The sequence below is a fragment of the Geotrypetes seraphini genome, chromosome 5 (genome assembly GCF_902459505.1).
Source record: "Geotrypetes seraphini chromosome 5, aGeoSer1.1, whole genome shotgun sequence".
NCBI lineage: Eukaryota > Metazoa > Chordata > Amphibia > Gymnophiona > Dermophiidae > Geotrypetes > Geotrypetes seraphini.
This window is the reverse complement of record NC_047088.1, coordinates 49,188,219-49,215,795: the sequence shown is the minus strand read 5'-3', so window position 1 is coordinate 49,215,795 and position 27,577 is coordinate 49,188,219. Positions and strand designations below refer to the sequence as shown.

The 27,577-nt window shown below is 43.1% G+C and overlaps 1 protein-coding gene across 1 annotated transcript in view; it reads left to right on the top strand.

Moving 5' to 3' along the window:
• HTR2C (5-hydroxytryptamine receptor 2C) overlaps positions 1 to 27,577 on the top strand; it is a 298,238-nt gene that overhangs the window by 87,911 nt on the left and 182,750 nt on the right. The window contains exon 3 of the mRNA XM_033946497.1: positions 16,301 to 16,469. The gene's annotated coding sequence lies outside the window, so the exon portion shown is untranslated. The remainder of the gene's footprint in view (positions 1 to 16,300; positions 16,470 to 27,577) is intronic.

The window sequence follows — 27,577 nt, the reverse complement described above, 5'->3', positions numbered from 1 at the left end:
GGTCCGCAATCCAGTCGGGTTTTCAGGATTTCCCCAATCAATATGCATGAGATCTATGCATATTCATTGGGGTAGTGCTGAAAACCCGACTGGATTGCGGCCCTCAAGGAGGGACTTTGAGATCCCTGGTTGGGGTGGATCAGGGGCATGTTTTTGAGTTAGGGGCATGTTTTGTGCTTAGGCGCAGGCATATAGGTCCAAGAAAACCCTGGCTTACATTCAGTGCACCTAAAAGTTAGGAGGCCTAGCAAAGCTAAGGTCACTTAGGAGGCACTAAGTAGGCCTAACTTTTATAGAAACATGCTTAACACTAGTCAGCACCAATGTTTTAGGCAACATATATAGAATTGTTGCCTTAGTGCACACTAATGTCCATTAACAAGCTAAATTTTGGTTAAAGCAGTCCAAAGTTTGTATCTGAGGTAATGGTTACTCCAGAGCCTGTCCTCTTTCACCTTCATCCTAAAACATTCAAGATGTGGTGATCACCTCCTTTTAATTCAAAGCCTCCAATTAGAGAATGACACGGTGACAAAATTCATCACCGTTCCCGTCCCCGCGGATAACCGCGGGAAACAATCCCATGTCATTTTCTAGTGTCTATTTCAACCTCGGTCCTTCTACACCAGCATTCTTCAAAGCAAAGCTTGTGGGTCAGTGGTTGTGCCCAATTATACTCCGATTCTTTCCTCTCTCCTTAAAGAATGACATGAAGATGGTTTCCCGCGGTTATCCGCGGGGACGGGAACGGTGATGAATTTTGTCACCGTGTCATTCTCTACCTCCAATCCTTCACAGAATCAGTGGCATAGCAAGGGTAAGTGAAGCCTCTCCCCTCCGCCCTCTCCTCTACCTCCCCCGCTCTTTCCCAACCCCCATTCCGTTTTCATTTACCAGGTGAGAGCAACATCAGGAACTTGCTGCCCCCGTCGTGTCGGCTATCCTTCTGATCTCACTTCCTAGGCCCGGGGCCCGGAAGTGACATCGGAGAGAGGTGACACCGGGCAGCAAGTTCGCAATGCTGCTCACGCAGGAAAAATTAAAGAGGAACGAGGAAAGGGGCGCATGCACGTGGCAAGGGGTTTGGGAAGGAGGTGGGTGGATAGGAGGATGGGTATCTGTGCCCTTGGAAAACCGACCCCCCCATCGCACCCCCATTACTACGCAAATGCACAGAATAGATCCTTTAGGTAAGCAAAATTCTGAATGGGGATTGGTCATATTCCAGTGTTAACACTATAAAGAAATCAATAATAACAGAGAAACATGATGGCAGATAAAGGCCAAATGGCCCATCCAGTGTGCCCATCCACAGCATCCACTATATCCTCCTCTTCCTATAAGCTAGGGCTTTTTACACCTGCATTGTGAGGTCATAAAGTGTTATGGTTATAGGCTAAGGGGCTCATAATCAAAACGAAATTACATGTGAAAACCTGCCCATGTTGGCGGAATTTCCCCCTTAGAGCCTTCTAACTATGGACCTCAGCAGCTGTCTTCAGAGCCTGCACAGATGGATCAAGATGATCTTGAAGCCAAAATCTTCATAAGCCCATATTCTAAATAATTTAAATATGTTAAATATTTTCAAAATTGTCTTTTGAATTTACTTCAAAATTATGCATCTGCTTTTATAGTTTTCATACTGAAAAGTTGTTTTAACAACTCATCTTATGCAGTAGGTGCTCTCGATGATCTTAAAAGGGAACTACTACTACTAGTACTACTATTTATAATTTCTATAGCGCTGAAAGGTGTATGCAGCATTGTACATTCTAACACACAATAGACAGTCCCTGCTCAGAAGAGCTTACAATCTAATTTAGACAGGACATTTCAGGGTTGGGGAGATTATAGTGGGTAAAGGTATCTGATAGCAGTGAGGGAGAGTTTAGAGTTGAAAGCAGTTTCAAAAAAGTGGGCCTTTAGCTTGGATTTGAACACTGCCGGGGACAGAGCATGATGTATTGATTCAGGCAGTCTGTTCCCGGCATACGGCAATACAATAAAGAAGGGACGGAGTCTGGAGTTGGCAGTGGAAGAGAAGGGTACAGATAAGAGGGGCTTGCCCGATGAGCGGAGATCATGGGGGGAGGAGCATAGGGGAAGCTAAATGAGGAGAAATATCAGGAGGGCTTCAGAGCAAATGCACTTGTAAGTCAGCAAGAGGAGTTTAAACTGTATTCGGAAATGGACGGGGAGCAAATGAAGCAACTTGAGGAGAGGGGTAATGTGAGAATAGTGGCTCTCATGGAATATGAGTCACGCAGCAGCATTTTGAACAGGTTGAAGAGGCTAGAGACGGGCACACGGGAGGCCTGAGAGAAGTAAGTTGCAGTAGTCTAAGCGCGAGGTTATGAGATCATGTACAAGGGTTTTGGTCATGTGTTCACAAAGAAGAGGGCGGATTTTGGTAATATTTTAGAGGAGGAAGCGACAGGATTTGGCAGTCTGTTGGACCTGAGCAGAGAAGGAGAGAGAGGAGTCAAAAAGCACTCCAAGATTGCGAGCCGATGAGACAGGACACCATGTTTTGCCTTCAGGCTGTCTAAAGGTTTGTCGCCTAAAACAATAAGACACCCTAATTTATATCTTATAACTATTATCATGTCAACTATATATCCTAAAACATCCTGCTGATTCTCCATCTCATCACAATTTTTGCCTCCCCATGCACACCGCTAATATCCCATCGGCATTCTCTTATCTGAAGATGGCGGATGCGTCTTGATAGAAAATTTAAATATCTCAGCTAACCAGAAGCACACCAATCAGACTACACAGTTATACTGATGTCATCCAGTCAACCTCCACATTCAAACAAACGAAGAAACAGTATTCAAATTAAAATACACCTAAGTTGTGCACTTATGTTAACATATGCATGTAGGTGACTAGAATACTGTTATTTACACGTTCCTACACATATTGTATGTGCAAAAAAAGCTTGTATAAAATTTACCTACATCCCTGGTTTTTGTGGCAGAAGACAACTTGTGATAGCAGGAGGATATTAACGTCCATGAAGGGAGTATGGCTCAAACAACTGGTACTAGAGCCCACTAGGGCCCAGGCCATCCTGGACCTGGTACTTACGAACGGGAAAAGCGTCTCGGAGGTCTCGGTGGGAGAAACGCTAGCCACCAGTGACCATAACATGGTATGGTTTAACCTTAAGAAAGGCTTCCCTAGATCACAAACAAAAACAAGGGTACTCAATTTCCGGGGCACTGACTTCACACGCATGGGAGATTTCGTCTATCAGACGCTGCAGGTTCAACAAGTAACTGATAATGTGGAAGCTATGTGGTCAACCTTGAAATCGACCCTTCATGAGGCAACTATCCGCTACATAAAATCGGTAACCAAACAACAAAGAAAAAAGAAACGTCAATAGTTCACAGATGAGGTCTCGTACCTAGTCAAGGAGAAGAAAAAAGCATTTCTCTCATACAAACACAACGGGGAAAAAGAAGCTAACATTGAATACAGGACAAAGTCTGCAGCGGTCAAAACAGCAGTCAGGGAGGCCAAACTTCGAACGGAAGAAACTCTAGCGAAGAACATTAAGAAAGGGGACAAATCCTTCTTCAGATACATTAGCGACAGGAAAAAGAACGCAAACGGGATAGCACGCCTTAGAACGCCAGATGGGAATTATGTGGAAACAGATTCCGATAAAGCCAAAATACTGAATGATTACTTCTGTTCAGTCTTTACCTGCAAGGCACCAGGGCACGGGCCACGGCTGGAAGCAAAGCAAAGCATGGAAGACCCATTTCAGAATTTTGAGTTCACACCAGCTGATGTTTACAGAGAACTGTCAAGACTCAAGGTGAACAAAGCCATGGGACCGGACAATTTGCACCCAAGAGTGCTCAGAGAGTTATGCGATGTTTTGGCGAAACCGTTAGCCATGCTCTTCAATCTCTCCCTGAGAACGGGGAGAGTCCCCCTGGACTGGAAAACTGACAACGTTATTGCTCTGCACAGGAAGGGTTGCAGAGCGGAGGCTGCGAATTACAGACCAGTGAGTCTCACATCAATAGTGTGTAAACTCATGGAAACTCTACTTAAAGGCAAATTAGACACAATACTGGATGAGAGGAATCTGAGGGATCCCTGCCAACATGGATTCACTAGGGGCAGGTCATGCCAGTCCAATCTTATCAGCTTCTTTGACTGGGTGACAGGAAAGCTAGACTTGGGAGAGTCTCTGGACATAGTGTACTTGGATTTCAGTAAAGCTTTTGACAGTGTCCCACACCGTAAACTATTAAACAAGATGAAATCAATGTGGTTAGGTGAGAAACTAACTGCATGGGTCAAGGAATGGCTGAGTGGAAGACTTCAGAGGGTGGTGGTCAATGGCACCCTCTCTGAGACATCGGAGGTGACTAGCGGAGTGCTGCAGGGCTCAGTCCTGGGACCATCCCTTTTCAACATATTCATAAGGGACTTGACTCGAGGGCTTCAGGGTAAAGTAGCACTGTTTGCCGACAACGCCAAACTGTGTAATATAGTAGGTGAAAGCAATCTCAAGGATAGTATGACGCAGGATCTGATCGCATTGGAAAACTGGTCCTCGACGTTGCAGCTGGGCTTCAATGCTAAGAAATGTAAGGTCATGCGTCTCGGTAGCAGAAATCCATGCAGAACATACACCTTGAATGGAGAAACACTAGCTAGGACTTCAGAAGAACGGGACTTGGGAGTGATCATCAGCGCAGACATGAAGGCTGCCAAACAAGTAGAGAAGGCCTCATCCAAGGCATGGCAAATGATGGGATGTATCAATAGAAGCTTCGTCAGCCGCAAACCTGAAGTCATAATGCCACTCTACAGAACCATGGTGAGACCTCATCTCGAGTACTGTGTGCAATTCTGGAGGCCACATTACCGAAAAGATGTGCTTCGAACCAAGTCGGTCCAGCGGATGGCCACTAGGATGGTCTCCGGACTCAAGGGTCTCTCATACGAAGAAAGACTGGGCAAATTGCAGCTCTATTCTCTGGAGGAGTGCAGGGAAAGGGGTGACATGATTGAGACATTCAAGTACGTCACAGGTCGTGTCGAGGTGGAAAACGACATATTCTTTCCCAAGGGACCCTCGGTCACAAGGGGGCACCCGCTCAAACTCAAAGGAGGGAAATTTAGTGGCGACACCAGGAAGTATTTCTTCACAGAAAGGGTGGTAGATCACTGGAACAAACTTCCGGTGCAGGTGATCAAGGCCACCAGCGTGCTCGACTTTAAGAATAAGTGGGACATTCACGTGGGATCCCTACGAGGGTCGAGTTAAGGAACTGGGTCATTAGCACTTAGACTTAATGAGGTGGGTCAGTGGAGTGGGCAGACTTGGTGGGCTGTAGCCCTTTTCTGCCGTCATGTTTCTATGTTTCTAAGAGCAAGTGGCTGTTTTTGTTGTTATTGTAATATATATTAGGAGTAGAAAGATGCTTCATATTGGGGGAGATGTCCTTCCATGTTTGATTTCTACTTGTTCTCTTGCTGACAGAAAACATAAGGAGGCAAAATGAAAAAGAATCATGGCCACCACTTGATTTCTGGCAGAAAATCATTAAGGGAATAAAAAGCCCCTTAATGTGTAGTGGAAGTCACCTACTGCTGGCTCTACATGCAGGTGGCATGGGTTATATATAACTTACTTTCCAAAGATGGCAGTAATATAACGCTAAATATATATAGTATTAGAGAGTTCACTTATGTCATATCCATCAATTGTGCTTGGCTTTTTCTAGACAGGAGCCAAAGTGAAGCTGAAAACTCACAATTCTATCACTATGACATCAAATGAAAGATTAAACTGTAAGTTAACCAAAGAAAATGTAATTGTCAGATCTGTTAGAACCTACCACTACATGCATATATAACCTTGAAATCTGTGGTCCTTGTTTTCATTATTATTCACTTCCCTATAATTTTAGTCTAGCATGCCTGAATATGTGTTTTTCTAGGAATAAATTCTTGGTTCTTGACTTTTTAACATGTGCCATTCTAAACATTTTACGAGTGTTTGTTCTTTCAGCTAGGAAAAAGAATGCCCTGGATATTCTTCATCAAATAAATGCTCGAGTATTTATTTATTTTAAAAAATTGTCAACCGCCTGTTCCTAAGCGGCATTTCAAAAGTAACATACATAAAATAAAACAAACAAGACTTATACAAATAGATCTTCACAGAACCACAGTACCTGATTGTAAACCGCTTAGGCGGTTGATAAGCGGTATAGAAATACCTAATAAAATAATTTTTTTTTTAAAAGTTAAAACAGTTTTGTAATCAGTGCCCTTCAATATTAGCATTCCTACTCCCTAAGTAGACCTTCCTAATGCCAATCTGTAGGTGATACCGGAGTAGGTAATTATGGAAGTAGGTTACCTTTCGGTGAATGTCAACTGTGTCATTTACTAGTAATTAGGACCTTCTATCAAGTTACTGAAGCCATTTTAGATTTGATTCACTCATAGCATAAGCCCCAAGTTGAGCTTTGGACTTGCAAAATAACCTTAAAGCTCAGGTTCAGAACTGGAAACACAAGCAATGCTTATCTTACCTTTGCAGCCTCAAGGGCATGATCTTGAGTACTCCCCTTACTTGCTGGGCCTGAAGTTTTTATCTTCTTACCCTGCTCTCTGTTCTTGGTTCCTCAGCTGAGCTCCTGGTTAAGGTGGGCTGAAGTTGTACTCCAAAGGTGGACTAGGGACCTTTCCTGTATGCTTTTTTTTTTAATTTTTACCAGCCCTTTATAACTTTTCCATTTAAAGTTCTATGCATATTTCTTGTGAATTTAACTATTTTGTTAATAAATGCCAAATCAGTTAGTAACAAGGTTAAAACAATCTCAGATCTATTACTAGGAGAAAGAGAGGGTTTATTGTTAATTACTGAATTATGGCTTAAAGGATATGGGATTAATATTCACAAGCACATATGCAGTTGGCATTGGGTACTGGCGATTTAAGTGTCATTGAAAATCAACTGCCACACCATTTGGCCTTATAAATTGATATGTACAGTCTAAACGTATCTATATAGCTTGAGGAGAGCCTGTGGGTGTTCCTTTGATGTGATCAAAATATATATAGATAGCAGTAATATTCAGCTTCTATCCACATAATTGATCCATTATAATCTGAACACAGAAATAGAGTCCTCCTAACCTTAAATGATAATTAATTTGTCTAAAAGTCTCTTTGGAGAGTGTAGTATTATATTAGAAATAAGAGAACCTACTTGAGTTGCTACGAATGCTTGACATTTGGACGCTACTACACAAGTGTTTCTGTAAGTTTTGTTTCTTCTTCATGTTTTCTTATGTTGGATGATGTGGAGGGGTATTTTCGAAATGATGTCTATATCCTAGTTTACTAACAAAAACGAAAAAGGGAACAAAAAACAAAATGAAAATGCCTTTAAACTTCGAAGGTGCTCAGAACCAATATATGGTAAGAAAGTGACCAAACCAGGGCAGCAACCCCTGTAAGGACTTTCAAAGAGTCTATCATTGCACCATCCTCAAACGGTAGAAAGGTAGTTAAATTTTGGTGAATGTCTTTTTGTACTATTTTCTTCTTTTTTCTATTAAATGTCCATTTAAAATGTCCAAAGCTTAAGTGAAAACTATGATCCTCAAAATAGGCAAAACTTAACTGTGAGTGTTTAGGAAGCCAACTTGCTACAGCAGGTACAGGAGGGTCCTAACGCGTTTCGCAGACAGGCTTCTTCAGAGAACCCCCATGCTGGATGGAACATCAAGTTCAACAACTTCCTGAATCTTCACTTCTAAACCGATTGCATTGACCAATCGGTCAATTAGATTGACATGAAATCTAATTGAATGGAGCGAGTTTCAGTTTGCACATGAATACAATTAGGGAGCCTCAACCCTGAGGAAAGCGTTGTGAAACATGGCATGTTGGTGGAGGCGCTCCCCTTTATAAACCAGCAAGCTAAGTAGACTATTAAATTATTTAATTTATGGATTACAAGAACTTTAAAAAGTATATTTGGTAAAAAACACAAAAAAACTAAAAAAGATAAAAGAAGATACGAGTGTGATCCAGTGAAGATCGTGGTTTAGTGAGTATCTCTCACTTGAACCTGTGGGTAATTTCACCCTCTGAGGATCGTGTATCTTATGTTCTCCTTATGAAATTTGGAGATTAATATTTCCTGGAACAATTTTTTCGCTATATAATATATTGAAGGTTCCAGTTGGTAGCATAGCCACCATTTTGTTATATTACACAGACATCCCAGCATTCTGTTTTAAGGTTTTGTTCGGTCTTACTCCTAAATACTTAATCGAGCTATTTTCTTTTGCAACCAATAAGCACAAGAGAAATTCGCATTTGAACTTCGTCTTCCCACCTTTTTAGAGGTTGCAAATTAAAAAAATATCAGTATCTTTTGTCATACCAAGTGGCACTATGGGGTAAGGATCTGGAACATCTGATCACTTAGGGCTCCTTTTACTAAGCTGCGATAGCATTTTTAGCACGAGCTAAACCTGTACTATGCGGCTAGAACTAACGCCAGCTCAATGCTGGCATTAGCATCTTGTGCGTGGAGAAATTTAGCATGCGCTAAGCGCGTGCTAAAACCGCTATCGCAGCTTAGTAAAAGGAGCCCTTAAAGACATATCTGTTCTTAAAATATCTGGGTAATTAGCTTGTACGGATATTGTAAGTTTAGTAAACCATTCAGACTTTTATAATCTAATTTTCTAATCATTTGGTTATTTTATTTTTTTCATTTAATTGTATATTTTAATCTTTTGTAAACCGCATAGAACTTTACGGTCCTACGTTATATAAATTGACTATTATTATTTACTATTATTATTATTAAATCTAGACACCATTTGTACACACTATTTTAAGGAATAGGCACACTTGCATGTTTGAATGACATCACAAATTGGCATTTACGTGCTAAATGCTATTCTATAAAAGTTTATGCATACGTGCTAAGGGCTATTCTATAAAACTAGTGCAACTAGTGTACTAGTTACATGGCATGAACAAGAAATGGACTGCACTGGTGGATGAAGGGGCATGTCATGAACTTTTCACTTAGCAATGCACACACCTGGTAGAAAAGTATCAGATATGTACAAGGCCAGTGAGCCAGCTTGGGGGAAATTCTGTAAATGGTGTCTTAAAAGATAGACACTTCTTGTCAGTCACACTTAGGTGCCTATTACAGAACTGTGCCTAACTTAAAACATTATATACAAAAATGATCTCTATTGGACTTCTTGTATTCTTATTAAAGGAAAAAATGATCTCATTCAATAATCAATGTTATATTAACATATGCTCAGTATTGTATAGCCCTGCCAAGGCACCTGTAATGTAGGTCAGTGTTTTAATGGCCTACATTATAGATGCCTAAGGGCTCCTTTTATGAAGCTGCGGTAGCGGCTTTTAATCACGCGCTAACCCCCACGCTAGCCAAAAAACTACTGCCTGCTCAAGAGGAGGCGGTAGCAGCTAGCGCGGCCGGCAGTTTAGCATGTGCTATTATACACGTTAAACCGCTACTGCAGCTTTGTAAAAGGAGCTTTAAGTCCTTTAGTGAATTGCGCCTAGTAGCACTTAAGTCCTTCTCTGCCCCTAAACACACCTACTTTGTAATTTGGTGCCTATCTTTTGTAGAATCAGTCCTAAGAAAATAGGTGCCTATCACTCAATTATTATTATTATTATTTTTTTCAATTATAAGCTTGTAAAATCTCAAAATTGAATCCAAATTATTAATTAAATTAGGTACCTAATTTTAGGTGCCTCAAGAATTTCTCCTCTTGTGTCTGCCATTGACCTGGCATAAACCATCATGTCTAAGAGCCTCTTCTATCAAACTGCACTAGCAGTTTTTAGTACAGAGAGCCACGCTGAATGGCCCGCGCTGCTCCCAATGCTCATAGGAACTCTATGAGCGTTGGGAGCCACATGGGCCATTCAGCGTGGCTCACCGTGCTACAAAGTGCTAGCACAGTTTGATAGAAGAGGCCCTAAGTGTCAGTGTTCCAAACTGGCTTTGCATTACCCTGCTACAAAGGGTTAGGCACACCTTAATTCTGTTTTAGAATTTGCACTAAGTGCACTTCTTCACGCCTACAGTACGTTTAGGCACTTCTGTATAGACTTGCTCCCATATTGTTTTTTCATTTTTTGTCATGCTTAAAATTTTATTTCACTTATAACTGTTAATGGACTTTGCATATGCATAGCATTATTTTAATAATAATGATAGCTGATACTATTCTTTTATGTAATTAATTCTCTGAGCATAGAAGAATTCTCTTAAGAAAATTCAGGATGCTTGTCAGAAGTTGCCTCGGGCTAGCTCTCTTATGATATTTTTAACCTTGAAAATTTTTATAAGTAAAACTGTAACAGTATAGTTTTCAGGAAAGAGATGTTATACGAAGAAATGAGCAATGGGAAAGGAGAAATGAAAGTGAATGGATCATGTTAGGTTTGTCTAAAACTATAGCTAATTCTATCCTTGGTTCAGAATAATAATTGTATGGCAACATGATTTTATTTTCAAGGACCTATTTACTAAAATGTATTAAAGTTTTGCCAATAATGTATATTAACTTTAAAAAGCAAGCCTGTGCTATCTGCAAAATATCCAAGTTACCTGTTGGGATTTTCCCTAGTACTTTGCAGAAGGCAGCTGTGTTGCTAACATAGGACCATGATCGATAAAATCAAGAGTGAAATGGAACAGGTAATTAAGAATCGGTTGTTCAGTCTTTAAAGAAAGAACTAAAACTAGGGGAAAGATTATGAAGCTACTGAAAATGCAATTTGTTCATGCAATATATAATTAAACTCTGAAATTTGTTGCTGGAAGATGTAACATAGTAGCATAATAAATTCTGGCAGATAAAAACTTGCATGGTTCATCCAGTCTGCCCAACAAAGCGGCTTAAATACTGGTTGTTAAGTCTCTATCATACCAATCAAATAGGCAGCCAACATGATATAGGGGCCATTTTACTAAGGCACTCTAGCCAATTTAGCGTGTGCTAAATGCTAACATACCCATTATATTCTATGGACGTGTTAGCATTTAGCATGCGCTAAATCGGTTAGCGCACCTTAGTAAAAGACCCCCGTAGTCTTGGTTATAACCACATGTCATATCTAATATAACCACCCCTACTCAACAGGCAGGAGCACCACAGCCTTACTTTATCTCAATTGTAGTCATCTGTGGTCAAATTACCTTAGGATGGGTACACTCAACAGGAGTGAAGTGTGAAGAGAGGAAATCCCTAATTCTTGACAAAAGAATAGGATCGAGAAGGATCTAGCTAGGTTACCTTAAAATGATAGGAAAATAGCCAGTTCTGATGTTACAGTATTATATGAAGAATAACTATAACATCTTCTCTCAGGGTGTCCATAGCTACCATAATACTTGCTGCAGGTTTCCGGGTCTTGTTGCATCTCATCTGGTAGAACTATTGTTTCAGCCATCATGTTGTGGCTTTCTTCGGGGTATATTGTGAGGTCTGCAGATTGTCTTTACATAGTAGGTCCTCAACTCTGATTGGTTGGGGCTTGAGGTGAATAAGGCAGGAAATTTTGTTGGTCACCAATTTGAATTTTGGTGGGAAAGACAGTTGGTCGCAAATCTAAATTTTGAAGGGAAAATCAGCTGGTCTCTTTTTTCCATAGAATGGAAAAGTCTCTGGTGAGTTTAAAGATGTTCTCCCCATGAAGCTGGTTAAATTCTGGTCTGTATTTATTAATTTCCTAAGATAACTAATAGAGAGCAGGTTCTTTTTGGTAGTTGTTCTTATGTCTTTAGTTGTCTCACACACGCTGACAAATTCACTCACACATTCATAGCAGAGACTCTTAAAAAAAAAAAAAAGAGTCTCACTGATAAAGCTTCAGTTCTAAAAAACAATTTCTCTTCACAGACCCAGGGCATTAACCCTTCAGCTGAAATAGAGAATGACACGGGGAAAAAATCCGTCCCCGTCACTGCACCGTCCCCGGCCCACCGTCCCCTTCACCTCCCTGTCACCGCCATTCCCTTCACTGCCCCGTCACCGTCACTGCCATCCCATTCACCGCCCCTCCCTGTCACCTTCCCCACAACATCCATACAAGCCTCAGTACTGCAATATTTAGCTTATTCGTTCCTTATAAATCAAAGTTCTGGCTGCTGAACTGGAGAAAGAGATGTTCAGCTGGCAGGGCTTTTTTATAAATTTTTATCAACACAACTAATATACTACTTTATCATGAAGAAAAAAAAAAGAAATATAATTTTTTTTTTCTACCTTTGTTGTCTGGTATCTGCTTTCCTCATCTTCTTATTCAATTCCTTCCATCCACTGTCTGTCTTCTCTCTGCGTCTTCCATTTGCTCTGTTACTGTGCCTCTCCCTTTCTCCCCCCCCTTCCAAATTGGTCTAGCACCAATATTCTTCCCTCCGCTCCCCCCATAGTCTGGTATCTCTGTCTTCTTCTTTGCCAGCATCGTCTCCCCACACTCTCTTCCCCATTTCCCTTCAGCGTCTTCTCCCACTCTGTCTTCCCCATGTCCTTTCAGTGTCCTTCTCCCCAACCTGTCTTCCCCATGTGCTTTCAGTGTCCTTCTCCCCAATCTGTCTTCCCCATGTGGTTTCAGCATCCTTTTCCCCCCTCTGTCTTCCCCATGTCATTTCAGTGTCCTTCTACCCCCTCTGTCTTCCCCATGTGCTTTCAGCATCCTTCTCCCCCCCCTCTGTCTTCTCCATGTGCTTTCAGCATCCTTCTCCCCCCTCTGTCTTCCCCATGTGCTTTCAGCATCCTTCTCCCCTCTCTGTCTTCCTCATGTCCTTTCAGCGTCCTTCTCCCCCCTCTGTCTTCCCCGTGTCCTTTCAGCGTCCTTCTCCCCCTCTGTCTTCCCCATGTGCTTTCAGCGTCCTTCTCCCCATTCTGTTTTACCCATTTCCCTTCAGCATTTTTTCCTCTCCACCCCACATTTCCTCCTCCCTGCCCCTTACCTTTGTGGCGTTTTCACCCTCCCCCCCACCCCCACCCCCGGACAACAGGCCTGGTCCGACAAACCTCCCTGCCCTTTACCTAAGGCCGGCGATGTCTAAACTGCCTTCTTACAGCAGCCGGAGCGTTGTAGTTGCATATGACTGCCGTAAAGGTCATCTCTGCTGCAACTTCCGGTTGCATTAGAGATGACCTTTACGGCAGCCACACGCAGCTTCAACGCTCCGGCTGCTGTAAGTAGTCAATTTAGTTTCGCGCCCACGAAGGTAAGGGGCAGGGAGGAAGAAAGGGAGCTGTTTCAACTCAGCGGCGGCAGTAAGGAGGGCGGCAGTAAGGAGGGAGCGCGATAGGTGACCGCACACGTTCCCTCCCTTAACTGCAGGGACAAGGCCATTCACCGCTCCATGGGGAGATGAATGGCCTTGTCTCCGTAGCCATGGTGAACATAGGTTTTTCCTCACCGTTTTGGCGGGTTACCCGCGGCTACCCGCAGGCCACCGTGTCATTCTCTAAGCTGAAACTCTTAAGAATAAAAAAGATAGCTGTATAGCTTTTCTAATTTTGGGGTCCTTTTACTAAGGCGCGCTAGCCATTTTAGCATGTGCTAAATGCTAATGCGGCCATTATAGTCTATGGACGCATTAGCATTTAATGCACGCTAAAATGGCTAGCGTGCCTTAGTAAAAAGACCCTTTTGTCTTTTAAATTTTAAAATTTCTTTTCTAGCAGCTTCAACAGAATAAACAATAACAAGCTGCTATCACTTACATTCTTCTCTCTCTTAAAATATATTAAAGGAATCTCTAGAATTTCTCCAGCACCAAAATTTCTTAGAGAAATTAATTTCCTTGAAATAAACTCCTCTTGTACTAAGTAAAAGAGGAAAAAAATGTATGTCATGAGAGAAAAAACTAAATTTTATATGAATTCACTGAAAACAAAAAATATATAAGAATTCAATTATTTATCAACTTCATTATAAATAAACTATATATTAAATATATGGGAGTGCTCAGTTTATAACATCATTCAAACACAGCAGTGTTGTAAAACAATGATGTTGTCTCATTACATCATTGAATCCTCCTGCCTGCCTGCCTTACATATAATTAAGAAACTAGAAATCAGTCTGTTTGATCAACAATCAAAACATATGATAAAGATGGTACTTAGCTTCAAACAGTGATCATCAGATCAATGTGAAGACTCAGGTGCGAGGGATTAAAGAGTCTCCTTACTAATCATTGATGCTGGTTTGAAATCAGGTCCAAATGATTCAGGTGTTGCTTTGACAATTGTGTCCCCAAAAAAAGGAAAAATTCACAACGTGTAGTACCAAAAAAAACAGATCCTCAGCGTGTAGTGTTATTCAATAAATAAAATTCCAATCCAAGAAAATAATGATGATATTCCAATCCAAAAAACTAGGTTTTCACCGTTACTTCCTCAACACCGATCGTGTTTCACATGGGTTGCTTCATCAGGAGGAAGACTAATAAATGAACCTCGAGTCTCCCAGCAGAAGGAACGCAAGTTCAAGGGATCCTATCTCCAATTCATGTATATTAAAATATACAATTCATGTATATTAAAATATACAATCTATCAAGCTCAGTAGCTCGTTCTCATGGTGGTCAATCCAGGTTACTAACACCTGGCCAAAAATCAAGTAGTAGCAACATTCTATGCTACCGATCCAGGGCAAGCAGTAGCTTCCCCCATGTCTTTCTCAATAACAGACTACATTCATCAGCATAAATTGTGACTTCTGAGGCAGGCCTCAGGCTCAAACATGACTCGTATCGAGTCACTTTGTTACAGAATTAATAAAGACTCTTCAACTATTTCATCGGCCTTTGACACTGGTGTTCCGTCTTCTCTGCTGTTGTTGCTGCCTGTGGAGTTTTTGTTCTTTTCATTTTCAGGAAGTCTCAGAAAAAAAATGAACAGGGTGATGTTCATCTAGGTTCCTAGTGAGGAGCAGTAGCCATTTTTACTGGTTTAAAAAGGCATCAAAATAACTAAGACTCCAGTTTAGAATAATTTGAAAGGAAGTCTAGGATAGAGCCTAAAGTACAAAGCCACAGATACAAGAAATTGACAATTTGATATTCAGAGCAAGTTCATATTCTTAAATAACATGTAACAACTTAAAGGAGAGTATTTAATGAAGTAAAAAAATAAATAAATAAAACAATTTGTATTAGAATATCACTTTCCAAACTTGCAGTCGGATAATTAATAGCATTGTGCTAATATTCTCTGACAGATACCTACTGTACAATACATTTAAATTGTGCTAAGATAAATATTCTATCAATCTATGTCACATTTTCATTCTGTTACATACAGTTGCCATCAGAGTGACAGCACTAGACCGGAGACAGTTGTTTTACAGCCTAATGATTGGGTCTGTCATTCAGCTATCTGCTTGTTATCTTGGCTATGTACTTTACCGAAATTATGAATTTGGTGTCAGAACATCACACTTTAGATGTGAAAGCAACACATGAAAATAATTAATTAATCCTTTCTCAAAGGAATTTACATAATCATAGTAGGATTCTAGCATTTGGTTTTCTGCTCATCTATATTACCTTTTGCCTCTTAAAACTCATGTTCTATAGGAACTGAATATGATTTTATAATAATATTTTCCTTTATTCCAAAACCCGATTCTATAAAGGATGCATAAATCCTACCTAATGCTGAGCAGGACTTAAGTGTCCAAACTAAGTGGTTAATGAGCCATTTAAGGTCTTAATTATTTATAATTGGCACATGGATGTCACTTTGTAGTTAAGTCCATAATTTCACAGATGCCCATTGGGATTTGAACCTATGACCTCTGGAAAATGGGACTAGGGCTTTTACCTTTTGAGCCACAATAGCTTCCGCTGATTTTTTTCTTCCTCACATCTGATATGATAGCTTAGGGATCTGTTAAGCTATGATCTTCTCAGATATTTTCACATTCACATGGCTAGGAGCACTAAGCTCTCATGGTAGGAACACCAACAATTGAAAGGAAGTGGCTGTGGCTCAATGGGCTCATCTTCCAGAGGTCATGGGTTCAAATCCCAGCATATATTTTAAATGTGGCATTCTACCTTGCACATCTCCATTTGCAATGAAGTAGAAGCCATGCTAAGTTCTGTATCTGTTGTTGTTTTTTCCAGTTTTTAAGTTTTTGCAAATTAAGTTATGTTAAGTTTAGAGGTCCAGCTCTAATTGTGTTGTTTTCTCTTTTTCCTACACAGGAATCATGAGCCAACCTTGGCGTGCTCTTGCTTTCAGTTGTTGAATATGCCTGGATTTGTATGGGGCTAATTGCTGATGATCTTGAAGATTCATTTTTCCTGAGACTAAGAAATTTGACTCTTCTTTGCCACGTTATCCAGCACTAGAATTCTTTGGAGTTCAGCACAGGTAAAGGTAGCAACGATAGTTTTTATGGCCACTTGCTGTACCACTTACTGCAGTTCTCTGGTTTTTTTTTTGTGATGGAATGTTCAGCTTTTCCTCTGTATTAGAGAATGACACGGTGACAAAATTCATCACCGTTCCCGTTCCTATGGATAACCGCGGGAAACCATCTTCATATCATTCTTTAAGGAGCGAGGGAAGAATCAGAGTATGAATGGCCACAACCACTGACCCTCAAGGTTTGCTTTGAAGAATGCTGGTGTAGAAGGACCGAGGTTGAAATTGACACTAAAAAATGACATGGGATTATTTCCCGCGGTTATCCGCGGGGACGGGAACGGTGATGAATTTTGTCACCGTGTCATTCTCTACTCTGTATCATAGTAATGAAATCACTTCCTTAATTCCAGATATTACTGGTGGTGGTGGGGGGGGGGGGTTCTATAGTGGCAAATGGATCTTTTCTCTCCTCAACCTAATTTTTATTTCTATGTATTCTTCATGTAATGTGTTTTCAAAACTACTATACTATAGATATAGAGAAATCAGTCAGGTAGAGTCAGTCTTAGATGGTATAATCAATGATCAGTCAGAATGATACCTCAGTTAAATCATAAAAATAGAGTTCTTAGAAGAAATGTGAAGGTGCTGTGGTGGCAAAACCAATGCAAAATGGCAGTAGGCCTACAACAGAGATAATAAGTATGAATGAAGAAAATATAGAGGGCACACTGTGAAAGACTAGAATAAAAAAGAATTCATGATTGGGAGATAAGTATGTATGAAATATAATAAAGCAAATTGAAAACTGGATTATTGAGAGAAGTATGTGACACAGTATTTTATTTATTTATTTTAAAATTTCTTTCCCACCTAACGACTATACACAATTCATTTACAGGAAAGGCATCAACTACAATTACACACTTTAACACACAGTTCTTCAACCGCCGGTCCGCGGACCGATGTCGGTCCGCAGAAAATTTCTGCCGGTCCGCGCAGGGCCGGCGAGATCAAGTCGGCAGTTAAATTTCCTGCCGACTGCGGTTCCTGCTGATTAATGTTCCTCCCAGCCTCAGGCGATCAAGATAGGCTGCCAATGTCGGGGCCTTCCCTCTGTGAGTCTCGCCTGTTCGGAAACAGGAAGTTGAAACAAAATAGGCGGGACTCAGAGAGTGAAGGTCCCGACGTCGGCAGCGTGTCTTGATCCTGCCGAGTTGCTGAAGAGGGCCGCGGGGAAGTTGCGATTATACCGAAGAGAGCTGCAGATTCAGGTGCAGGTGGAGGGAGATGGTCAGCGTGTGCAAACAAGATCCTGGGGAGCCTTCACAGTGGCTTGTCTCCCCTCCCACCAGCTCTCCAATTTGCCAGGGCAGTGATTTACCGGCAACTTCCTGCAGGCAAGTACCGAGAGCTGCTGGAAGGGGAGGAAGCCACTGTAGGAGGCTGGGAAGGTCTGGAAAAGGGAGAGCTGTTACTGGACTTGAAGGGAGTTAGAAGGAGAGATGCTGCTGGGAGGGGAGGAGGGAAAGGGATGGGAAGAGAGTTAATGTTGAATAGAGGGAGGAGGGAAGGGAGAAGAAGGAGAGATGCTGCTGGGAGGGGAGGAGGGAAAGGGATGGGAAGAGAGTTACTGTTGGATAGAGGGAGGAGGGAAGGGAGAAGAAGGAGAGATGCTGCTGGGAGGGGAGGAGGGAAAGGGATGGGAAGAGAGTTAATGTTGGATAGAGGGAGGAGGGAAGGGAGAAGAAGGAGAGATGCTGCTGGGAGGGAGGAGGGAAAGGGATGGGAAGAGAGTTAATGTTGGATAGAGGGAGGAGGGAAGGGAGAAGGAAAAGAAGGAAGGAGGGTAGGGAGAAAGAAAAAAGGAAGGAAACAGCTGGCAGGGAGATTACAGGAGGGGAAGGGGGTCAGGATGGAATGGAGAGATCAGATGAGAGAAAGGGGAAGGAATGAGAAAGTAGAGAGACATTGATGCTGGAAAGGGGGTCAGCAGAGAAATAAGAGAGGGATAAAGATGCTAGATCTGGTGTAAGAGAGATAAAAATGAAGAAGGCAGTGAAGCTGGAATGAATGATGTAAAAAGGAGAGAGGATGATGGACAAGGAATAGGGGCATAGAAAGAAGTCAGATACATATGGAAGGGGGAGAAGGCAGACATTGGATGGAACGGGCAGATGCTGGAAGGAAAAGAGTGAAAAGAAGATGAAAGCAGAAACCAGAGACAACAAAAGGTAGAAAAAAATAATTTTATTTCTATTTTGTCATTAGAATATATCCTGCTAGAGACATAACTGGGGACTGCAGTATTCTGTTAGCATGATATTTCTATGTAGTATTCTATAATAACTTGGCTTGTTCAGTTTTCTTGGTAGTAGAGGGGATAAGTACATAAGTACATAAGTAGTCGCCTCCGCCGGGGCAGACCAGAGGTCCATCCTGCCCAGCGGTCCGCTCACGCGGCGGCCCATCAGGCATATTGCCTGAGCAGCAGTCCCTGACTAATTTTATACCTACCTCTACACTTATCTCTAAATCTTCCACTGCTCTTATCTGTACCCCTCAATCCCTTTGTCCTCCAGGAACCTATCCAGGTCTTCCTTGAAACCCTGTACTGTGCTATTTCCTATCACGGCTTCCGGAAGGGTGTTCCATGTGTCCACCACCCTCTGTGTGAAAAAAAATTTCCTTGCGTTTGTTCTAAACCTGTCCCCCTTCAATTTCATCGAGTGTCCCCTTGTTCTTGTGGTTTCTTTCAAATTGAAAAATCTGTCCTTGTCAACCTTTTCGATGCCCCTCAGGATCTTGAAGGTCTCTATCATATCTCCTCTGAGTCTCCGCTTCTCCAGGGAGAACAGCCCCAGCCTTTTCAGTCTGTCAGTGTATGTAAGGTTTTCCATACCCTTAATCAGTTTAGTTGCTCTTCTCTGGACTCCCTCAAGCATTGCCATGTCCTTTTTGAGGTACGGTGACCAGTACTGTACACAGTATTCCAGATGGGGGCGCACCATAGCCCGGTACAGTGGCAGGATGACTTCCTTCGTTCTGGTCGAGATACCCTTCTTAATGATACCTAGCATTTGGTTTGCTTTCCTCGAGGCTGTGGCGCACGGTGCTGACGCCTTCAATGTCGTGTCTACCATCACTCCCAGGTCTCTTTCCAGCTTACTGACCCCTAGCATTGTTCCCCCCATTTTGTAAGTGAACATCGGGTTCCTTCTCCCTATATGCATGACCTTGCATTTCCCCATGTTGAAGCTCATTTGCCACTTTTTCGCCCATTCTTCCAGTGTCGTAAGATCCCTTTGGAGATCCTCGCAATCTACCGTGGTTTCAAACCTGCTGAATAGTTTGGTATCATCTGCGAATTTGATGACCTCACATTTTGTTCCCGCCTCCAGGTCGTCGATGAATATGTTAAACAGGAGTGGTCCCAGCACTGACCCTTGAGGAACCCCGCTCGTGACCCCTTGCCAGTCCGAGTAGTGGCCCTTTACACCAACCCTCTGCTTCCTGTCTGACAGCCAGTTTTTGATCCATCGGTGGACCTCCCCTCGCACCCCATGATTCCATAGTTTCCTGAGCAATCGCTCATGTGGTACCTTATCGAAGGCTTTCTGGAAGTCTAGGTAAATTATGTCTATGGGTTCACCTTTGTCCACCTGGCTGTTTACCCTCTCAAAGAAGTATAACAAGTTTGTGAGGCACGACCTACCCTTGCAGAACCCATGCTGGCTCGACCTTAGCTGTCCATTTTTTTCGATATGATCACAGATGCCGTCCTTAATCAGTGCCTCCATCATCTTTCCCGGGACCGATGTGAGGCTCACCGGCCTGTAGTTTCCCGGGTCGCCCCTTGAACCCTTCTTGAAGATGGGCGTGACATTAGCTATTTTCCAGTCCTCCGGGATCTCTCCAGTTTTTAGGGATAGGTTGCATATTTGCTGAAGTGTCTCTGCTATTTCATTCCTCAATTCCTTGAGCACCCTTGGGTGGATGCTGTCTGGACCTGGCGACTTGTCGCTCTTTAGCTTGTCTATCTGCCTGAGGACATCCTCCTGGCTCACCTCTAGTTGGATCAGCTTGCTATCTTGATCTCCATTTTCTATTTCCTCTGGTTCCGGAATGTTGGATGTGTCCTCCCTCGTGAAGACTGATGTAAAGAAGTTGTTTAACTTGTCAGCTATTTCTTTTTCCTCCCTCACTACTCCCTTTCTATCCCCATCATCCAAGGGCCCCACTTCCTCCCTCGCTGGTTGCTTTCCCTTTACGTACCTGAAGAATGATTTGAAATTTTTTGCCTCTCTCGCTAGTCTCTCTTCATATTCCCTCTTTGCTCTCCTAACCACTCGGTGGCACTCCTTCTGTTTTTCCTTGTGGTCCTTTAGGCTGGCCTGCGTTTGATCCTGTTTCCATTTTTTGAACGATGCTTTCTTGTCACTGATTTTTCTTGCACTCTTTTCTGAACCTGGGGACGTACAGGTTCTGTGCTTCTTGCATCGTACGCTTGAGCAGGGTCCAGGCGCTTTCTACGGACTCTATCTTTCTTGCGCTGCCGTTGAGTTTCTTCCCCACCATTTTCCTCATTGCATCATAATTCCCTTTTCTGAAGTTGAGCGCTGTTGTTGTGGTTCTTTTCACCCTGGATGATCCCAGTTCTAGTCGGCACTGGATCATGTTGTGATCGCTGTTCCCCAGTGGGTCTAATACTATTACTTCCTTTGTAGGTCCCCCCAGTCCACTGAAGATTAGATCAGAGTAGCTTCTCCTCGTGTAGGTTTTGTGACCAGCTGCTCCAGGAAACAGTCCCTCGTGGCTTCCAGGAATTTGGTCTCTCTCTCGCAACTTGAGTGCCCGATACTCCAGTCTATCCCAGGGTAGTTGAAGTCCCCCATCATCACCACACTTCCATTTTTGCATACCTGCCGCAGTTCAGTCTCCAGGTCCGCGGCAGGTATGCAAAAATGGAAGTGTGGTGATGATGGGGGACTTCAACTACCCTGGGATAGACTGGAGTATCGGGCACTCAAGTTGCGAGAGAGAGACCAAATTCCTGGAAGCCACGAGGGATATATGTGAAGGGGAGGGGAGACAGGTTTTGTTGGTCTATGCTCTGTATATTTGTATTTATAAAATCACAATTGTTCAGAATATTGTTTCTTTTTATACTTTAATAAAATACGTTCAATATAAAATCATAATTGCGGCTTGTGCAGATGGGATCAGATGGTTTGTGGGGACCGAGCTCACGGAGATGGGGTGTAAACGGGGTTTTTAAATTTTAATCCTAGTAGTTTGCCGGTCCACAAAATAATTCTTTTATTTCTGCCGGTCCACGGGTGCAAAAAGGTTGAAGAACACTGCTTTAACACATAGTACCCTCAGCAACAAAAAAAAATCCTTCCCAAATAGATGTCTTGAGCAGTTGTCTAAATTGCTCAACATTTTTGCATAAAAATACTTGACCTTGCAATAAATTCCACAATCTGGCCCCTCCTATTGAGAAAGATGCCTGACTTGTTGATATACCGACTCCACCAACAATTGCATTACTGTTTCTGATCTTAATGACGTTTTTGTCATATACATTGCTAATGCTTTTTGTAGATACTATTGTCTGACCATGAAAAGTCTGGTGAATTATCAAGACTTTATATTGGACCCTACTTCTCACTGATAACCAATGTAGTGCTAGACTAGCTTTGAACACTTTGATGTCATCATAAAATGCTTATGCTGCACAAGTAAACAAATCCTTAAATGGCCTAATAATGAGATGGTTTGAATGCTGAGAGGCCCTCCAGATATAACTCTGAGCTTGAGACCTTCCAGAACCTGGACAAACTGCTGGGTTTTGTAAATCTGTCCAGACACCCAGACAGTGCTCTAAAAAGAGGACATGTCTGTGTTTTCTTAGACATCATCATTTGTGTAAAAAAAGAGAACATGTGACTCCACCCCATTTTACTCCAAATTCCCCCCCCCCACACACACACACAAACTTCATGGGGCCATGTCTGCAGGACATCTGAGCATGCATGGATGTGATGTGATGATGTCACACACATGCATGCTCTGAGGCCCTCCAGACATGGCCCAGAGCTCAAGGCCTTCCAAAACTTGGACAAACTACCAGGTTTTGGAAATCCCCCAGGGTTTTCCCAGACCTCTGGTAACCCTAGCTCTGTTAAATGTGCTCAAGAATCAAGGGGCTATGTTTGCCAACTGTCTGGATTTTGTCAGGATTCTAAAAAGTTGTAAATTATCCGTCTGGGTAAGTGTGTAGATATTGTTCAAAGTTTAGCCCACTACAGCTCTCTAATGCTACCCCCCCCCCCCACCTTCCACTGCAGAGACTGTGGTAGTCTTCAGCCAGTGGGAATGCTGTGAACTAGTCATAGGAACATCAGCCAGGTAGAAGCCAGTAATTAATTGGTAGAGACAATTGAGCCTGCATTTGTCTCTGTTCCAGTGGCGTACCAAGGAGGGGGAGGGGAAAGGGGAGGGGGGAGGGGGCGGTCCACCCCGGGTGCACAGCTTGGGGGGGTGCATAGCCAGCCAGGTCCGGGTCTTCCTGCCCTTCCTTTCCCCTGACCGCGCCGCTACGATCCTACCTCCCCCGGCCGACATGAAGTCTTTCCAACATCAATTCTGACGTCGGAGAGGACATTCCAGGCCAGCCAGGCAGTGATTGGCTGGCCCGGAACGTCCTCTCTGACATCAGAATTGACATTGGAAAGACATTCTTGTCGGCGGGGGGAAGTAGGATCGTAGCGGCACAGGCTGGGGAAAGGAAGGGAAGAGGCGCTTTTTTTTTTCCGCAGCAGGGAGGGCAGGATGTAGGCAGGCAAGCTGGCTGGCTTTAGCGCGGCAGGGAAGGAGGGAGATAGGTAGACAGGCAGGCTGGCTTTGAGTTAGCCAAAATCTGGAAGGTAGTGGGGGGGACATAAGGAGGCACTGGGGGCACTAAGAACGCAGGACGGAGGCACTGAGGGCACTAAGGACACAGGGCGGGGACTCTGGGGACACCATGGACATGTGATGGAGGCACTGGGGGGCACCATGGATATGGGATGGAGGCACTGGGGGCACTATGGAAACGGTCAGGAAGCACTGGGGGCACTATGGACACGGGAAGAAGGCACTGGGGGCACTATGGACAGAGGACGGAGGCACTGGGGGCACTAAGGACATAGGATGGGGGCACTGGGGGCACTTTGGACACAAGACAGAGGCACTTGGGGCACTATGGACACAGGACAGAGGCACTAAGGACTTGAGAAGGAGGCATTGGGGGCACTAAGGACATGGGAAGGGGGCACTGGGGGCCTTATGGACACAGGAAGGAGGCACTGGGGCACTATGGACACAGGAAGGAAGCACTGGGGGCACTATGGACACAGGATGGAGGCACTGGGGGGCACTATGGACATGGGAAGGAGGCACTGGGGGCACTATGGACACGGGACGGAGACACTGGGGACACTAAGGACACAGGACGGAGGTACTGGGGGCACTAAGTACAAAGGACGGGGGCACTGGGGGCACTAAGGACGTGGGAAGGAAGGAGGGAGGGAATAGAAAGGGACAATTGTTGGGCCTGAGTGCAGAAAGAAAGGAATGAAAGAAAGGATACACAGTCAATTAATAGATATCCCCTTTTGATGAAAAAAAATAAATGGTCACGTTATCTCTGACTTACTTTCTCTGCAGCAGAGTCGGCAGCCGTGCTGAGGTGCAGGAAGGTCCCACGCTGACTCGTCTGCTGGCTCTGCTCCAGAAGAAGTAAGTTACGTCGGAGGGGGTGGACCCGGCAGACTCAGTCATTGCGGGACTTTGCCACAACTCCCTGCATCTGCCGTGTCCACCCCCTCCGATGTAACTTACTTCTGGAGCAATGTCAGCAGATGAGTCATCGCGGGACCTTCCAGCATGCGGCTGCTGAGTCCGCTCCAGAGCAAGTACGTCAGAGTGGGGTGAACTGGCAGCCGGCAGCTACAATAATCATGGGACCTTGCTGCATGAAGGGAGAGAAAGGAGCAGGATTGCTGGAATGGAAGAGTGGTGGAGGGAAAGAAAGGGGGCAGGGTGGTATGGAAGGGTGGTGCTGATAGAATTGATGTACAGAGAAAGGGGAGAGACATAAGGGGGAAGGATATTGGAGGGAGAGAAAGGGGGCAGATGCTGATTGAAGAAGGGTGGATGGCGAGAGAAAGGGCAGACATTGGATGGTAGTGGGGAGCCTATGCTGGATGGAAGTGCAGATGGGAGAGATAAGGGAGCAAATGCAGGAAGGAAATGGGAGGAGAGAAAGAGGGGAGCAGACGCTGGATGGAAGTGGACAGAGAGAGGAGAAAGTACTAGATGGAAGGCTTGGAGAAAGAGGGTACATGATGGAAGGAGGGGATAAATAAAAGGAGGGCACATGAAGGGGAGAAAAGGATTGAGTTAGGGAAACACTGGAGGGGTGAGGGAAAGAGGTGGCAAGCTTTAGGTAGACAGTAAAAAAGGACATTGATGAGAGGGTAGTAAGAACGTAATCTAGACAGATGCAGAAAATAAATTGAAAAGGAAAATGAGGGAAAAAAGGGAAAGGGATTGCAGAGGAGAGGTGTAGAAAAGGGAAGGAGAGGAGAAGATGCCAGACCAGTGGGGGTGAAAGGAGAGATGGAAGGGGGAGGCATACAGTTTCTGGAAGGGGCATAGAAGGAGAGAAGATGCCATATAAGGGAAGAGAGATGGCAGACAGTGGATGGAAGGAAGAGAGTTACAAGAAGATGAGAAAAGCAGAAACCACAGAAGACAAAGGTAGAAAAAAATTTTGTATTTATTTATTACTTTAGGAGACATGTGTCACTGTTTCTGTGATGCACTGTATGCAGAGTCCAGCTTCTTACTGATTCAATTTAACCTTTGTCTATGTATTTCTATTTTATCCCCCCTTTTACAAAACTGTGGAGCTTTTTTTAGCTCCAGCCGTGGTGGTAGCAGCTCTGATGCTCAGAATTCTATGAGCATCAGAGCTGTTACCACCATGGCTAAAATTCACACTGTAAAAGGGGGAGGGGTTAGCTTGTGATGACATATTCCATTCTAGGCGTAGGTGTTTTCTGTGTTCTGTGTGTTCGAAAGACATGGTTTTTTGTTAGGATTGACTGCATTATTGATCTGTACTAGTCTGGCTTGTTTAGTTTTACAATGGGTGTAAGATGCTGCCTTTTCCTAGGTACTCATGTGTGACATGTGGCTTGTTACTAAAAATCATGTTTTTCATACAGATAGGGGAGGTGTCAAAAGATGATGGGCCCCGGGTGTCACATATGCTAGGTACGCCACTGCTTTGTTAAAGGATATATTCCCTTTTTGGTCCAAAGGACTTCTTTGGGGACATAGGGCACTTTCTACTGCCCCATTGGATAAATAAGCAGTGGCTTCTGTCATGGCTGTGGAACAACTGTGGCTCCTGACAGTCATGCATTCAATCCCTGGTGAACTTGGCTGATTTTATTTTACTTTGATGCTGTTCGTTTAACAGCTTTCGTTTGGCACATTGCTCAGTGCAGTTTGGCTGTTATTCTCGTATCAGCTGCTGTTTCACAAAAGGACCCTTGAGGAAGGCTCACAAGTCAAAACATGGCCTGTGTTTGGTCTATCTTCAATCAAGTGTGTTTATATAGCACAGTGCTGTTTTGTTTTGTTATTTTTTTCAATAATGGAATAAAGATTTGGTTATCTTTTATTCTGGCTTATCTGGTGTGATCATTATCGCTGACTTGGCATGCTGTTGGTTCTTGTGGGAGTGTTTGTTTTCTCCTTTCTTGTGAGCTTGGCTGTCAGACAGAGTAGATCTTATGAAGGATAAGGAAGAAGCTGGAGTTTCTTGGCCTGCTATTACACGAACGTCTGTTTAAAATTCTGTTGTGATGGATCATTTTTGTTCCAGGGCACAAAAGTTTGGAACATTCTGCCTCATGAGTTAAGACAAATCTCATCTTATATACTTTTTAGAAAGGCTCTGAAAATCTATCTTTTTTTGAAGATGTAATATATATTTTTTTGTATTTTGTTGTATATGTTACTGTAACTTACTTATTTTAAGCCACTATGAATCCATTTAGCAATGTGGGTGGTGTATAAAACATGGATAGAATAGAATAGCATATATATATATATACACGATGATCATCATAATTACCTAACCCCCTCTTTTACAAAGCCACTCTAGCATTTTTAGCGCCGGCCACAGTGGTAACAGTTTGGACACTCATAGGAATTCTATGAGCTTTGGAGCTGTTACCATGATGGCGGGCACTAAAAACGCTAGCATGGCTTTGTAAAGGAGGGGGTAAAGTAGATAATCCTTTAGGCCAGGGGTGTCAAAAGTCAGTCCTCGAGGGCTACAATCCAGTCGGATTTTCAGGATTTCCTCAATGAAATATGCATGAGATCTATTAGCATACAATGAAAGCAGTGCATGCAAATAGATCTCATGCATATTCATTGAGGAAATCCTGAAAACCCAACTGGATTGTGGCCCATGAGAACCGATATTTGACACCCCTGCTTTAGACCAATAACCTTCTAGTAATCTGAAAACCAAACAACACATTTCAAATAATATACAAGCCCTCACAAGGAGCCAGTGGAATTCAATAAACAAAGGTGATACATGATCATACTTTGAATTTTTACGAAAGATTAGCCTGGCAACTATATTTTTGAAGTAATGCCCAAATGAAGAGAATTACAATAATCGATCTGTGATAAAAACCAGTAATTGAAAAAAGCACCTTGAATGACCTAACAGAAAACAAGAGGTTGAAAAACGTCTTCATGAAAATGCTTCCATAACTTTTCAGTGTTTTTGGTTAGTCTGGCATGTTAGTTGGACCAAGCTTTGTTTTATCCCAGACCTGTCATCTGTGAACATATACGCCACAGTGACCCCTGGTGCAGGCGTTCCTCAGATGCCGAAACACAGTGCTGTGTCGGGTCCACAGCTTCTGCTTGTGTCCTTTTCTGAAATAAACAAGTTGGTTTTACATCGGTGATCTTCAGTGGAGTGTTCATTGTCTGTTCCCACTTCCTTTTGTACTGTTTTATACCTGTAG